The sequence below is a fragment of the Balaenoptera physalus genome, assembly GCF_965194825.1.
Source record: "Balaenoptera physalus genome assembly, chromosome: 16".
NCBI lineage: Eukaryota > Metazoa > Chordata > Mammalia > Artiodactyla > Balaenopteridae > Balaenoptera > Balaenoptera physalus.
Window position 1 is genome coordinate 38,277,558 of NC_138898.1, and position 16,144 is coordinate 38,293,701.

General features: G+C 39.0%; 1 protein-coding gene and 1 long non-coding RNA gene across 7 annotated transcripts in view; one reads left to right on the forward strand and one right to left on the reverse strand.

Moving 5' to 3' along the window:
* Positions 1-16,144, forward strand: part of PLCB4 (phospholipase C beta 4) — a 422,682-nt gene that overhangs the window by 235,110 nt on the left and 171,428 nt on the right. The window lies entirely within an intron of this gene.
* Positions 13,092-16,144, reverse strand: part of LOC309644516 — a 578,167-nt gene continuing 575,114 nt past the window's right edge. The window contains exon 2 of the long non-coding RNA XR_014254473.1: positions 13,092-13,191. This is a non-coding gene — a long non-coding RNA (uncharacterized lncRNA). The remainder of the gene's footprint in view (positions 13,192-16,144) is intronic.

Genomic DNA, 16,144 nt, shown 5'->3' on the forward strand with positions numbered 1-16,144 from the left:
AGGAAGGAGACAGGAAGGAGACTGTTAGCTTAGGGCAAAGAAACATCTGCTCCATGAGACCAAAAAAAAAAAAAAAAAGAGGTATACCACATTTTACATAATAGATGCTGTTTTGAAACTTTCTCTGGAATTAATTTCCCATATTAAATCCTGCTTCAAACTTTCTTAGGAACTCCCCCCCCTTTTTATTTTTATTTTTTTTTGCCTGCCTTGGGTCTTCATTGCTACACGCGGGCTTTCTGACTTTCTCTAGTTGGGGCGAACGGGGGCTACTCTTCATTGCAGGGCGTGGGCTTCTCATTGCGGTGGCTTCTCTTGTTGCGGAGCATGGGCTCTAGGCACGTGGGCTTCAGCAGTTGTGGCGCGCGGGCTTCAGTAGTTGTGGCTCGCGGGCTCTACAGCACAGGCTCAGTAGTTGTGGTGCACGGGTTTAGTTGCTCCGCAGCATGTGGGATCTTCCCGGGCCAGGGATCGAACCCGTGTGCCCTGCATTGGCAAGTGGATTCTTAACCACTGTGCCACCAGGAAAGTCCCAGGAAGTTCACTTTTTAAAAGAACCATTCTATTAATTTTTTGAGAGGAAGCAGAATTTCTTAAAAGTCTACTAACTCTGAGATGAGGCTGCCTTCATTCAAATCTTGGCTCCATCATTTAATAGCTTTGTGACTTTGGACAAATGATTGAACTGCTCAAGGCCTTCATTTCCCTATCTGCAAAACACACACAAGAATAGCACCGATGGCATAAAGTATTTATACAGATTTGATGTGCGAAAACATTTTAGACTACAGAATATGAAATAAGATTCAAAACTTAAAACTGTGACTGTAATATAAATATATGTTAAAATATAAAAATAATCTGTCAGTTATTATGCAAGTGATATTACGCATGTAAAATGAAATTTGGGACAATATTGTTCTTACTATGAGCCAGATCTATAGGGCTAGGCACATTAGTACATTCAAAATAATTCATGGTATATTAGGTTAAAAGGATGAAATGAAAACACTCCAGAGTAGGAGAGTTTCAAAGTATTTCAACTGATCTGTGAAGCTAAATAGGTATATAAACACAATTGAATTCTAATTTTTTTTACACTTATGTTTATCACATAATATTTTATTACCCAAGTTTGCTCTAAAGGTGTAGTTCTTATATTTAAATGATAGTATATATTTACTTTGAAATGTGAAGCTGAATGATTTTGTAAAATTAAATTGGGGATGAGTTCAATTTTAGGTTCCCAGGAAAACTGTCTATGGTTAGATGGCTATAGTTCCCTTCCATTTAGTTTAACTGAAAAAAAAGTGGGTATTGGTGCATTAAACACACTCTAAAATTTCAATAAGTATTACATGACTACTTTATTTATCTATATGTAAATTTAAAAACAATGTCAGCCATCTGAGTTAAACAGAAAGTAAAACACCCAGGAGTGAAAAATATATCTAAATGTTATAAAATGGCTGTTATACAATCCCTGCTATAAAATGTTATTATAAAATTCAGATGCCCTCACTCAGAGCCTTCCTCATTCATATTTATCACATAATCTTTGCCTTACTTATTCTTCTGAACAGAATAGGAGCCGTAAATAAGAAAAATTTGGGAGAAAGCAAAGCCTGACATCAAAAGAGATATGGAGTAAAATGTAGATACATAATTTTGTTATCACATGGCTAATCACCAGGTCATTTCTTTCCTCATTCTATTATTCGCTCCTCTTTCAAAGATTCTCTAATCACCTGTGAAAATACCAGTCACTCTGCTAGGCACAAGGTTTAGAGAAGCAGGTGTGGGAGATTCAAAGCCAAATAAGAAACAGACCTTTCTGTGTCAAGTTGCTTGCAGTCAAGTGGACAAATTGTGTTCATAATAATTAGTGTCATCCAGAAAAGTAATGTTACAGTTTTAAGTTCTTGCTTTAAGTAGTCACAGATAGTTGACTTTAATTTTGTTGTACTCTCATACTCACGCCCTGGATTGCTTTCCTAGTTTCTAATTACTCCCTTTTTTCCCCCGGATCCCATTTTTCTTCCCTGGATCTCATTAGTCCTCTTTAATAGCATCTTTTATATAACATAATCAGGATGCCCAGTGACTCACTAGAGTCATGTAGAAAACTCCCATCATATTCATCCTTATTTTAGCAGATGTATCGATTAGTTTTTGCTGGGTAACAAACCACCCCAAATTTTTATGGATTTAAAAAACAATCATGTTTTATTTTTCATAATTCAGTGTGCTGGTTGGGCAGGTTTACTAGTCTGGGCTGGCTCAGCTAGGACTGGATGATCTAGGATGGTCTTTCTCATGTATTTGAGGCCTCAGCTGGGATGATTGAGTTGATGGAAGCTTCTTGCCTTGTAGCCTCTCATCTTCCAGCAGTCTTTCTCAGTCTTTCTAACGTGGTAGTTTCAGGGTTCCAAAGAGAAATAAGAAAGGGAACCCCAATATGCAAATGATTTCATACATCTGATTTGCATCAAAGCAAGTCACATGCCCAAACCCAGATCCAAGATCCACGTGGAAAAATAGTCTCTGCACCTTGGTGGAGAAGCTGCAGAGTCACAATGCAAAGGGGCACAATACAGGGAGGGAAAGACTTTGTGGCTCTTTTTGCAAATGGTCTGCCATGCCCAGAGAAGGAGCAGCCCAGGAGGGACACCCCTCCTCTTCAGCCAGAGTCTGTTGTCTGGAACTAGTCACCTAGCCCCCACTGAGGATGGTTGCAAAGAACAACAGACAGTAAAGTCTTCTGAGCAGTTAGATGTCACATTTGTCTCAAATGACAAATGAGTTATACCTTACTTAATTTACTCTTAACAAAATTCATTTGAGATTAGAGAGTCATAGTCAAACACCATGAGTTTCCATCTTCAGCCTTTCAGTGGTTGGAGGTGGGTCTTCTAATAGTTATGGATTTGAGGGAGGGAGGAGGGTTGTAGGAAGTGGTTTACATTTTCACAAGCAAAATGGTGATTTGCATGTCACCTGTCATGCAGTCTTCCAACCTCTCAAGCATTACCTGTCCTATTTCCTAATCCTGGGGTCCCCCTTGCCCATTTCACTTAATAAGTATCCTTATCCTTTAAGGCCCAGTTCTAAATGTTCTCTCCAGGAAACCTTCTTGCCTTTGTCTCCCCTGGGTAGGGGTCATCTTACCTGTCTCTAAATTCCTGTAAAATATTATAGTGCTTGTGTTGAATTATCTACCAACCTCTTTTACTCTGCAGGATTTGAGTTCCTTAGTGTGGGGCCTGTGCCTTATCCACTGTCAAATTCAAGATAATGTCTAGTCTACCAGGAACATGATATAACTAACAGATAATCCCTTGGGGAAGAAGGAGGAAGCAATATTTAACCCTGGTGCCCTAGTTTATTCCCTTTGTATTGTTAATGTAAATGTTCCATTTCATTTTCTCTCCTCAAGTCATCAACACGTCAGGCCATGGTCATGTATGGATTCCTCTGTTAATTCCTTCATTGCAGAAAAGTCAGAGAGAGAGGCATTCATTCTGCACAGTATATATTGAATACCAACTCTGTGTCACACATGTTTTGTATGACAGAGATACAGTAGAAACAAAAATACAGGGCTTCCCTGGTGGCTCAGTGGTTAAGAATCCGCCTGCCAATGCAGGGACATGGGTTCGATCCCTGGTCCGGGAAGATCCCACATGCCGTGGAGCAACTAAGCCCGTGTGCCACAACTACTGAGCCCATGTGCCACAACTACTGAAGCTCACATGCCTAGATCCTGTCCTCTGCAACAAGAGAAGCCACTGCAATGAGAAGCCCGAGCACCGCAACAGAGTAGCCTCCACTCACCACAACTAGAGAAAGCCCGTGCACAGCAACAAAGACCCAATGCAGCCAAAAATAAATAAATTAATTAATTTAAAAAAAAAGAAAACAAAAATACATAAAGTTGCTACTTCGATGGAGGGATATAAAAATATATATATATATAAAATATTAGATGTCAGATATTGATGTAGGAAAATAGAACAGGTGAGGAAAGAAATCCTAGTGGTGGTGGTAAGCTATTTTGTGATGAGTAGCAAGGAGGGTCCTCTCGAATACGGTGGCAAGTGAACAGCGATCTGCAGATATTTAGGGAAGAACAGTCTAAACTGAGGGAATGGTATATGCAAAGGCCCTGAGGCAGAATTATGAATGGCCTCTCTGAAGAACTGGAAGAAAGTCCATATGGCTGGAGTCCAGTGAGTGTGGGAAAGGAATAGGAGATGGGGGGAGAAGGTATGAGGCTAGATTGTGTAGGGCCTTATGGCACATGACATAGACTGGCTTGTATTCTGAGGTAGATGGGGAGTCATGTCAGTAAAGGATAAAGAACCAAAGGCTTTGAGAATTATATGTGTCTGGAGAGAGACATGAGAGAGGGGGAAAATGTGTGTGTCTGCCCTACGATCTCTTTTCTCCCTTTCCTCCAACATTGAACAGGTTTTTCACCCTGCTCCGTCCTGTGAAAAAAAATCTACTTTCAAGATTGACTGAGTGCTAGCAAATCAGTATCTATGAAAACGTGTATAATAATATTTGACCACATGTAGAAATATCTTCTTCCACCAGAAATAGATAAATAGATCAAAGACAAATAGACTGGATAGCTGTTTTTGGTAATTCTTGCCATTTTACTAGATATAATCCTATTAAAAGTTAGTCCCATATTTATGTACTGCTTTTATTGTAATTTATGTTCTCAAAAAGATTGGTTGTTAGACCAAGTCTACATAGCTCTGCTTAAATAGTTTCAGTAGGACCCAACAAACTACATATTATAAATAAAAATAAATAAGTGGTTATTTAACTTAAAATGGCCTTGATGTCATATGACTGTGCATGGGATGATGCACAAGGGTGAGTATTGACTTTCTGCATGAAAAAACAACCTGTGTAAAAAGTTTTTTTCTTTTTTTCACAAACACATTTTCTAAAAAGAAAACCATCAAGGGCAGAGAGCATTCTCTGTTAAGTGTGTTGGGAATACATATATTTTTAATGTATTACAAAAATAATATATTGTAATAAATGTAAACAATATAGAAATTTTTAGAGTTCTTAGAAATGTAGTTATAGTCAATTTATAGTGGCATTTTTTAAATCAAGCCAAACCAAACTTGTTATGAACACATTCATTTATTTCCAAGGTAATTTGGTTATAGCCAAGTTATTGGTTTCTTATGACTAATATTGGGCTATTATGTGCATTGTTCAGTCAAAGAAAAAACTGAATTATCATTTTACTTGCTGTGGCCCTCAGTAAATAAAGCCTGATTCTCGCCCCTGTTTGCATAATGCAGTCCTCCCAGTACCAGAATTCATAGGAAATCTAGAGGTCAGCAGAGGTTAGAATGCTCTACAGCTGTTAATAGCATCAGTTTCTGTTGTGATATAGAACCATTCCTTCAATGTGTAGGGAGCTGCATTGTTCAGAGAGCGAGAGCATTCTACATATGTCATCTCTTCTACCTGGGGAGCCTCCTTCAAAGTGAGATTATAGGCATGTTCATTTTCAGAGGGAAATTCCTTGAAACAGCGTTCGTGGGATTCTCTTTTGGTTTCACAGTAATTGGTTGAACAGCTCTTGAAATTAGCCCTTCCCACTCTGAGTGCACTTTGCCACTAGACTGAGTCCATGAGTCTTCTGTAATCATGAGCTATCCTGTAGAGATGTGTGTGTTGATGGATATTTGAAATTAGCCTAGAGTTTAGGGTTTTGGGTTTGTTTTTGTTTTTGTTTTTTCCTTATTTACTGTGTATTTCTTGGATGTAAATGCCTACAGTGGGGTTTATTAATAATCAAGTAGGCTGAAAGTAGAATTAACCTATAAACACATTTGGGCTATGTCTCCACCCATAAGCCTTCACACTTTCTTGTAAAAGTTTTGCTGAAGAAATGTCCTTATTTAGCATATGAGGAGGTCCTCATGGCTATAGTGGAAAAGAATTGATTTAAGTTTGGAAGGTAACAATTAGGGAGGACCCCCTTGGTTTCTGGTTTTGCATCCTTAGCATACAGTTCTGTGGGCTTAAAGCTTTTATGTTTATTGCCTAAGAAGATTTTAGAACCAGCATTTAATTCTTGAGGCCAAGAGAGGAAATACCAGTACTGCAGCCAATCACTTAAGCTTTGGAATGTAATATACTACATACTATGCAGAGAAGTAGGACTGTATCTTGAGGTACTACATCTAGTTTAAAACACAGCTGCAATATTCAGTAGGAGTCAAAATCTAAGACCATGCCTAGGAGGTCATCATGAGTCATAACTTCATGGAGAGAGGATCCAAATCAACTATTAAAATCTACAAAGAACTAAGTAAGGGAAAGAAGGCCTGAGGTCCAGTAGGAGAGACTTTTCCCGAGCCATCAGTATCTGCACATAGACTTTCTATTTCCTGGAATCTCTATCGTCATCTAACCAGGAGGGCTTCATGGCATCTTCCTGGGCTCAGGGCTGTGGACCAAGCAACTTCTTCAGTCTCTCATCTGAATCAAAGGATGACTGCTTGTGGGAATCTGGTAAGATTGTGGGTAGGTGCTCTGTAAATGTCAGGTCATGCTTTTCATTCATCAGGGAGCATTGTAACTTTCCAACATGTTTGTTATCAATGAAGATTTTATTTTTAAAAACCAAGACAGTGATGTCATACATTGCCAAATAACAGGTTTCTGCTATTCATTATATCAGATAAACTTTACACCTTTCCTGGAATATGTGAGTTTGAAAACTTAAGATAGCAGATTCAGCAGACTCAGGTACAGAGAGACCAGACATTTCTCTGTTTAATCATTACTCAACTCATAGATGAAGGTATTAGGAGACAGAAGGGATTGTGATGCTAAAGTTAGTATTGGCACTTGAATTAGAATTTGTCTTAAAAATATCAGTTTGCTTCGAAGCATGCTACACAGACCTTAACCATGTTTCTATCTGATCCTTTGTGAAATGAAAATGCCAATACAGAATGAACTGTTTTGATAAGCCCCCTCACAATTTTAGAGTATATTTAAAGTTAATCCCTAAGAACTAATATGCAATGATGCCATTTTCCTGATTTTATTTTTATGAGCCACAGTTTTATATCCCACAGCTTATCTGATTTGAAAATGCTTGTCATGTTTGGAGAAAGTTAATAGTGAGTCATGCCAAAACCTTAATAAACTTAGTCTTGAACTAATATTTCAGGCTCACGGGGGATTTCTGTATGCTGAGATAGATTTTAGTATTAAAGAAATGCAATAGTGACCTTTCCATAAAACCTTAATAAAATTACTTTGTGATATAAACTGAAGAAGAGATGGGAACTTTCTTGAATAAGAGTATGCGTGATTTATCTGTATCTCATGGTTTATCTTATATCTCATTTCTTCAGATCTCTTGTGTTTTTCTTTCTCTTAAGCCAAACAACAATAGTTTCCATAATTTAAACAGAGAACAGAACACAGAAATTTCAGACATGTTTTCCCTTTCTTTGTACCAGTGTCATTTAACTGCTGCTGAAGTGCCTGTTGTCTTAATAATTCTCTTAGTCTCCATGTTGTTAAAAGAAGTTAACAACATAGAAAATTCCACCCATAAATTTCAGTTATTTAATATTAAAAATACCATTTGGGGGTGGCATGTCACAGCTGTTTAGCAGCAAAGCAGTGTACAAGGGTTTCTGACAAGTGTTGACTAAGGATACTGTATCCAGTTAATAAAATTAAGATGATGAATATATGGCAAACTAACTGTAACTTCCCAAAATTAAAATATTGGCCTGGTATTCTGAAATTGAAACTCTTTGTTTTCCAGAGACTGGCAAACAGGTGACCAAAAATGACCAAAGTCTGAAGCCCACAGCTTTGATTTCATATTTTTTGCTAGTTATAGTTTAAGGTGGAAAAAAAAGTCTTAATTAGTATAGTCAGTATGAATCGTTGTTTTGTAAACTGCTTTTTGTGGTCTCCTTGATGGCTTGACCCAAGAATCTCTTTTAGAGTCCACAAAGCAAAGGCAAAACGATGGCTTTTAAGGAGTAGAAAGTTTTGCTTTTTATTAGCTCCAAGACTATTTGCAAATGCAAAATTGGATGAACATTTCCCCAATCAATCCCTGTGTATCTAACTGTTTACTGCGTAAACGTTAACCAATATTCTTATACAGGATAAACACCAAAAATCATTTCATTGCAAACTTGAAGTGAGATAGTATTTAGACTTCTTTGGGTCAGAGGAATTTGGAAAGAGGCTGATAGTGCCCTCGTGACATGGACTAACCCAGCTTTATCTCTGAAAAGATGTTAGAGGGACATTTAACCTCATCTCATCCAGTGCAACAATCCCATTATAATCTCCAAGAACAGAGAAACATCTAAATCCTTAAGTGATTAGAAGTATCTGTTCTGAAACTGTACAACTTCATTGTAAAATAATTCTTATTTTCCTGATGTTGATTTAAAATAGACATTCCTGAGACCACTGATCTTTGGTACAGAGGTTTTCCTCTGAATGAACACAGAATGTTTACCTTACTCCCTTTTCCATGTGGGTGATTTTCGGGTGATTTTCATTACATGCCATGAGTCAGAAAGAGGATAGGATGGGTATTGGATGGGCAGTTCAACTGTATCAGTTCCATCACAGCTCCCCCAGTAGGGCTGAGGGCTCAGTTCACCCGTTTTTGACCTCTATGTCCATCCAGTTACAGAAGAGCTCAAATTAACTCTGAAATCCTTGGAACTTTCTTTTATAATTTGTTGCTTAAATAGTATGACTTCCTTCACCAGTTCTCTGTTTTGTCGATATGCTTCTTAAAATTGTGGCACAGAATGTACAAAATAATCCAAGCAATGGTGGGATCCAAAAGAGTTTGCTGAGATGGTTATGTCCCTTGATTGAAGTCCTCCCTGAGACTGCATTAAGGTTTAAACAATTACTTCACCACCATTAGTTCACTAAGGTTGGAGTTCACATAAAGGTCAGATGTTTTTCATATTAAAAAAGCCAGTTTTTTCTTTTTGGCCTCATAGTTGCTTTATAAACAAAAACAAAAACAAAACCTTCTTGGAGATCTTTGTGTTGCTCACTTTTATATGTCTCTTGATAGCTTGACCCATCCTTCCAAGCAGTCATTTCGTAGCAGTGACCTCTGCTCAGGACATGTTTGGATGTCTGAAGTGCTAGAAGAGCACCAGTAGGGATGGGGTCTTATCTTAGGAGGCCACTGAAAACAAGGAATGAAGTCCTGGAGAGGAGAAAAGGATGGTGATACCACAGGATTGCCATGGGAAGGAGAATCCAAAGAGCAAAAAAGATGGGGACAAAGGGGTGGATGAAACAGACAGGTGGAAAGAGGATCAGTAGATTATAGGGTGAAGGTGGGAGGTTAAGAAAGACCAAGGCCAAGATAAGGACATTGAGTTTGAAGACTAAGAGGTCCAACTACTCAAAATGGCATTTTGAATAGAATAGGTGAGGTAGATTCCATATTTTAAGACATTTATTGAGTCTATACGTAGGAAATGGTGATATTGAGCAAAGCTGCTTTTTATTATTTAAGGAAAGTTGGCCGTGGGAGGGTGTGACATAGGTAGTCAAAATATACCTTAATTGTAAGCCTTTCTCTCTTTAAAACTTCAGGACATGATAATTGATTTAGTGACAGTAGATATTTTGTGCACAGAGCCTGATTTAACTTACATTCATGTAAGGGTCATAATTGAATCCCATTTCCTTTCCTGTTTCACCTTGGGGGTTGTTTTTAATTGGGGCAGAATAAAAATAAAAATAAAAATATATGTAATGGCTTACTCAACACTTGTGATTTCATCCAAGTTAAATGCAGGCAACCACATTAATTTTATTAAAATGCCCACTACGAATATTCCAAAATAACATCGTAGGCCAGCACGTCAGGCACCCAGTGACTAGATCCTGATGTTTTGATGAAACTAAGTTTTCTCCATCACATTTAGAACACTACTCTAAAAACAAAGCTAAGAATTAAAGACACAGTGATCTTTTTAGAGTGAAAATTATTTTATGAGAGCATTAAAAATATAAGAAACAAATTCATTTTTCTATTGAATAATATTTGTATTTCCTGATTTTGAAGCTGGGTAACAAGGATTTCTGTCCTTAGCTAAGTTCAAAGTAGGAAATTGGATAGTGATCGTGACTTAGGCGTCTCCTCCGTGGAGGCAATCCTCATTTTTGGTTTAACTATCTCTCATTAAAGCAGCTTAAATACAATCCCAGGAAAAGATGACTTCCCCTTATCTTGGTCAGAGGCTATATCTTTATTGTTTTTACTGAATATAAGGAACTTTCATCATGAGAACCAAGGTCAGACAGAGAGTTTAAAGTTAAAAGGTTTCAGTTCTGGTTCTACCATCATTTGAGGGAGGCTTAGCTTTCTGAGCTCTGCTTTGCACATTTTGCAGTTGGGTTATGATTTCTCACTTAAAGAGAGTCTGTGAAAATACTTGATAAAATGTAAGCTGTTACATCGATACTGGGTGCCCTGGCTGGAAGAGCTGTGTGAAGCTTGGAGGGTCGGCGGTGATGAGCCCCCAACTACTCCATCAGGGCTGAGTGGTGACAGCAGCCGCTTTGATTTCTCGTTATGGCAGGAAATCCAGCCTCTCTTGCCTAATGAGAGAGTCTTCCTCCTAGTCTCCAGGTCAGGTCGCTGACTTCTTTCTTTAAAAGCGTGCCTGCAATCTTGTAGCATTTCAGAATAGACTGGGTCAAACTTTACCCCTTAAGAAACAAAATAATTGATTGCAGACACAGGGACCCAAGCGATTTTCAGTAACTTTGCTTATTAGTGCTGACACTTGGGGGAACCAAGGGCTTGTCTGACAAAGGGGCAGGGAATTTAGTTACAAAAGCTCTGTTTTGGCTCTCTTTTCCCAGCCTGCTGATATGGCTTGAATTAGAAGTTAGCGACATTTGCTAAAATAAAATACGATGTGAACTCTTGGGAATTGCTTCACATCCGACTTCTCTGACCCCCGATATCCTTCCCATGCCTCTGGGCCTTGAGGGATGTTTTTCAGTTTCTATATAAGCAATGGAAGCAGACACATTTCAAAATAACCCCGCAAAAGCACACATGGTATGAAAGGAACAATTATTTGAAGGCTGTTGACCTTACCAGCATTGGGCAAGCGTCTGGCATCTTGAAAGTCTGCTTTGATACTGGAGAGCTGTTCTAGAAATGTCACCATGTCATCACCTTGTCAGTTGCTCCTCAATACACAATAGTAATGCGTTGTTTTTCATCTTACTTGAAGCTGTCTCAATGTGGCTTTCCTTTTAGGAAATGAAATATATTTCAGGAAGGACATATATGGTTCTTAAATAACATCTACATTTATTTGCAGCCCAAATAATGTTTAATCACACTCACCGAGACTAGAAGGAATCAGAAACATGACTATTTCAGCCTCTAGTTTCTACGAACAAGGAAACTAAGGCTCCAAGAACTTAAGGGGCTTCCTCAAGGTCCCACAAGTACTTGGGACAGAGCTGGGACTGGAATCCAGGTCATCCATCTCTGATTGTCCTGCCGTTTCCATTCCAGCCAGCTGCATAGGTCATATTAATTTAATATTAATTGTGGAACCAATAATATATAATTAAAGTCAGACCCTTTTTTAGGGTGTGACCAAATTATTTATAGAGCCATAAAATTTGGATCATTCTAATTCACTTTTCTAATGTCACCTTAGAAGACCTATTTCAAATCGTGTGACCATTGGTACTGGTATTTATTAGGCAAATGGTAGTGAAGCAGGTGAAATGTTCAGTGTCCTGCTGGTCTATCGGACAAAGCCAAAGACGGCACGTTTTCTAACACACGAATCTGGTTTTTCTGTGCATTCTCATGTACATATACCAATGTACGCAGTAAGTTCCCTGCCTTGTTGGAAATAATGGTTAATTATATGATGCCACACCTGGGGAAAAAAAAAACAAAAACAAAAACACAAAGACCTTTAACACTTTTTCCATAAATGAACTGAGGTTAAAGATTTTGCTTCTTTTTCCTTTCAGACTAATTGTACTTTTTTTTTTTTTAAATTTTATTTATTTATTTATTTATTTATTTATGGCTGTGTTGCGTCTTCGTTTCTGTGCGAGGGCTTTCTCTAGCCGCGGCAAGTGGGGGCCACTCTTCATCGCGGTGCGCAGGCCTCCCACTATCGCGGCCTCTCTTGTTGCGGAGCACAGGCTCCAGACGCGCAGGCTCAGCAATTGTGGCTCACGGGCCCAGTCGCTCCGCGGCATGCGGGATCCTCCCAGACCAGGGCTCGAACCCGTGTCCCCCGCATTGGCAGGCGGATTCTCAACCACTGCGCCACCAGGGAAGCCCCCAGACTAATTGTACTTTTGTGCATAAAAACAAACAAACAAACAAACAAAAAACAAAAAAGAAAGGTTTGGGGACTTTGGAAAGAATTTGCATGAATAGAAAAAAATAAAGTCAACCTCCTAAAACCTTAAATTTCATGAAATCTTTTCTCATTGTCTCTGTTTTATTAGTTCCATCTCTAGCCTTAGTTTTAAGCTTTTGAGAATGGAGGTAGAACAATTTTGAACATGTAAGGAGATAATTGAATTTCTGTGAGATTTTGAGGATTATTTAGGTTACAACTCTTTGACCACAGTTTATTTTCAGGTCATGTGGTACACCTGTGTGTATGAACATATAAAAGCTGGTTAATTTTGGATACCTTTTAGCTCACAACCTAAGGAAAATATTTGATTTTCTCCTTTTATGGTCTGGACTCAGTTCCAATATGCATGGCCTTATACTTTATTCTCATCTTATGACTCTTGTATAATAATAGCAAAGACCTAGTAATAAAATCACTTGGAGAATGTTTAAATACCAGGAATCTTGATTAAATTTGAACCTATTGTCTGTGTATGTTTACCTTAATGAGAAAATCATTTTTACAATAAAGGATTCTTCAAGCTCTTGAATGTGTGCCTAGTCCTAGTCCAAAACAGTGTCCCTGTTTTGTTTTTTTTTTTAATTAATTAATTTATTTATTTTTATTTATTTATGGCTGTGTTGGGTCTTCGTTTCTGTGCGAGGGCTTTCTCCAGTTGTGGCAAGCGGGGGCCACTCTTCATTGCGGTGCGCGGGCCTCTATCGCGGCCTCTCTTGTTGCAGAGCACAGGCTCCAGACGCGCAGGCTCAGTAATTGCGACTCACGGGCCCAGCCGCTCCGCGGCATGTGGGACCTTCCCAGACCAGGGCACGAACCCGTGTCCCCTGCATTGGCAGGCAGATTCTCAACCACTGCGCCACCAGGGAAGCCCATCCCTGTTTTTTGTGAAGTCCTGTCTTGCAGTCTTCAGACTTATTCCATACACACGCCCAAGGCAACATTCAATAGATTGTTCAAGTGAAGATAAAATAAAAATCTTTCCTTTGAAATATGCAGATAATTAAGGCAAAATCAGGCCTCTAAAGAGAGCTTTCTTCTCCCTTGATACATGTGATTCATGTTGGTGATGTTTTGCCTAATAATTGTGGCAGATAATAATTTGCGAGTCCCAGGGCAAATGAAGGGCAAAGTATGGAGGGCTGGGCATCAAAGAGAAGACCTTATGAACAGCCCAGGAGGCCTTCTCTAAAGAGGGAGTCTCTGTGGATAAGAAAACCACGTACCCCACGAGTATATGCCCAGGGCGTGGTCCCACGTTGGAGGACCCAGAAGCCAATCTGAGCAGCCCTCAAGGGGAATCGGTGATCAGAGGTCTGAGCTAAGGGTGGGACACAGAAGATGGGAGGTTGGGATGTACAGCCCAAAAGTCATGTATGGGCCCCACCAGGCTACAGAACCAGGTGAATATGGAAACTTGTTCTCAGGCTGAGTCCCAGCCAGGCAGCAGGGGTCAGCATGGTATGAGTTGGGAACAGCATTTCAAGATCCTGGAGGGGAAAGCAGGTACATACAAAAAGGGTACCAACACGTGCATTTGGATAACAGGAGAAGTGTTTATTGTCCTCTGCCTTGGTTGTTTTTCGGCTTGGTTGGGAGTTCCTCCCCAGAATAAGATATTCATTCTTTCAGTCATGCAGTGTTTACTGAGTGCCCCCTGTATGCTGTGCTGGACACTAAAAATAATAGCAAACGAGGCTGGCCTCCCCCGAGTTCCTCCTATAGTGAAGATACAGGTAAACAAGAGCTGCCTACAGTGTAGCATGTTTGTTCTACGAAAGAGAGACATGCAGAGTGCTTCAGTGAAAATACAGGCACGTCACCTAACCCAGTTTCTTTCTTTTTTTTTTTAAACATCGTTATTGGAGTATAATTGCTTTACAATGGTGTGTTAGTTTCTGCTTTATAACAAAGTGAATCAGTTATACATATACATATGTTCCCATATCTCTTCCCTCTTGCATCTCCCTCCCTCCCACCCTCCCTATCCCACCCCTCTAGGTGGTCACAAAGCACAGAGCTGATCTCCCTGTGTTATGCGGCTGCTTCTCGCTAGCTATCTATTTTACATTTGATAGTGTATATATGTCCATGCCACTCTCTCACCCTGTCACATCTCACCCCTCCCCCTCCCCATATCCTCAAGTCCATTCTTTAGTAGGTCTGTGTCTTTATTCCCGTCTTGCCAGTAGGTTCTTCATGACTTTTTTTTTTTTTTTCCCTTAGATTCCATATATATGTGTTAGCATACTATATTTGTTTTTCTCTTTCTGACTTCACTCTGTATGACAGACTCTTAACTCCATCCACCTCACTACAAATAACTCCATTTCATTTCTTTTTATGGCTGAGTAATATTCCATTGTATATATGTGCCACATCTTCTTTATCCATTCATCCGATGATGGACACTTAGGTTGCTTCCATGTCCTGGCTATTGTAAATAGAGCTGCAATGAACATTTTGGTACATGACTCTTTTTGTATTATGGTTTTCTCAGGGTATATGCCCAGTAGTGGGGTTCCTGCGTCTTATAGTAGTTCTATTTTTAGTTTTTTAAGAAACCTCCATACTGTTCTCCATAGTGGCTCTATCAATTTACATTCCCACCAATGGTGCAAGAGGGTTCCCTTTTCTCCACACCCTCTCCAGAATTTATTGTTTCTAGATTTTTTGATGATGGCCGTTCTGACTGGTGTGAGATGATACCTCAATGTAGTTTTGATTTGCATTTCTCTAATGAATAGTGATGTTGAGCATTCTTTCATGTGTTTCTGGGCAATCTGTATATCTTCTTTGGAGAAATGTCTATTTAGGTCTTCTGCCCATTTTTGGATTGGGTTGTTTGGTTTTTTGATATTGAGTTACATGAGCTGCTTATAAATTTTGGAGATTAATCCTTTGTCAGTTGCTTCATTTGCAAATATTTTCTCCCATTCTGAGGGTTGTCTTTTCATCTTGTTTATATTTTCCTTTGCTGTGCAAAAGCTTTTATTTTCATTAGGTCCCACTTGTTTATTTTTGTTTTTATTTCCCTTAAATTAGGAGGTGGGTCAAAAAGGATCTTGCTGTGATTTTTGTCATAGAGTGTTCTGCCCATTTTTTCCTCTAAGAATTTTATAGTGTCTGGCCTTACATTTAGGTCTCTAATCCATTTTGAGTTTATTTTTGTGTATGGTGTTAGAGAGTGTTCTAATTTCATTCTTTTACATGTAGCTGTCCAGTTTCCCCAGCACCACTTATTGAAGAGGCTGTCTTTTCTCCATTGTATATTCTTGCCTCCTTTATCAAAAATAAGATGACCATATGTGTGTGGGTTTATTTCTGGGCTTTCTATCCTTTTCCATTGATCTATATTTCTGTTTTTGTGCCAGTACCATACTGTCTTGACTACTGTAGCTTTGTAGTATAGTCTGTTGAAGTCAGGCAGCCTCATTCGTCCAGCTCCATTTCTCTTTCTCAAGATTGCTTTGGCTATTCGGAGTCCTTTGTGTTTCCATACATAATTGTGAAATTTTTTGTTCTAGTTCTGTGAAAAATGGTAGTTTGGTAGGGATTGCATTGAATCTGTAGATTGCTTTGGGTAGTATAGTCATTTTCACAATGTTGATTCTTCCAATCCAAGAACATGATATATCTCTCCATCTGTTTGTATTATCTTTAATTTC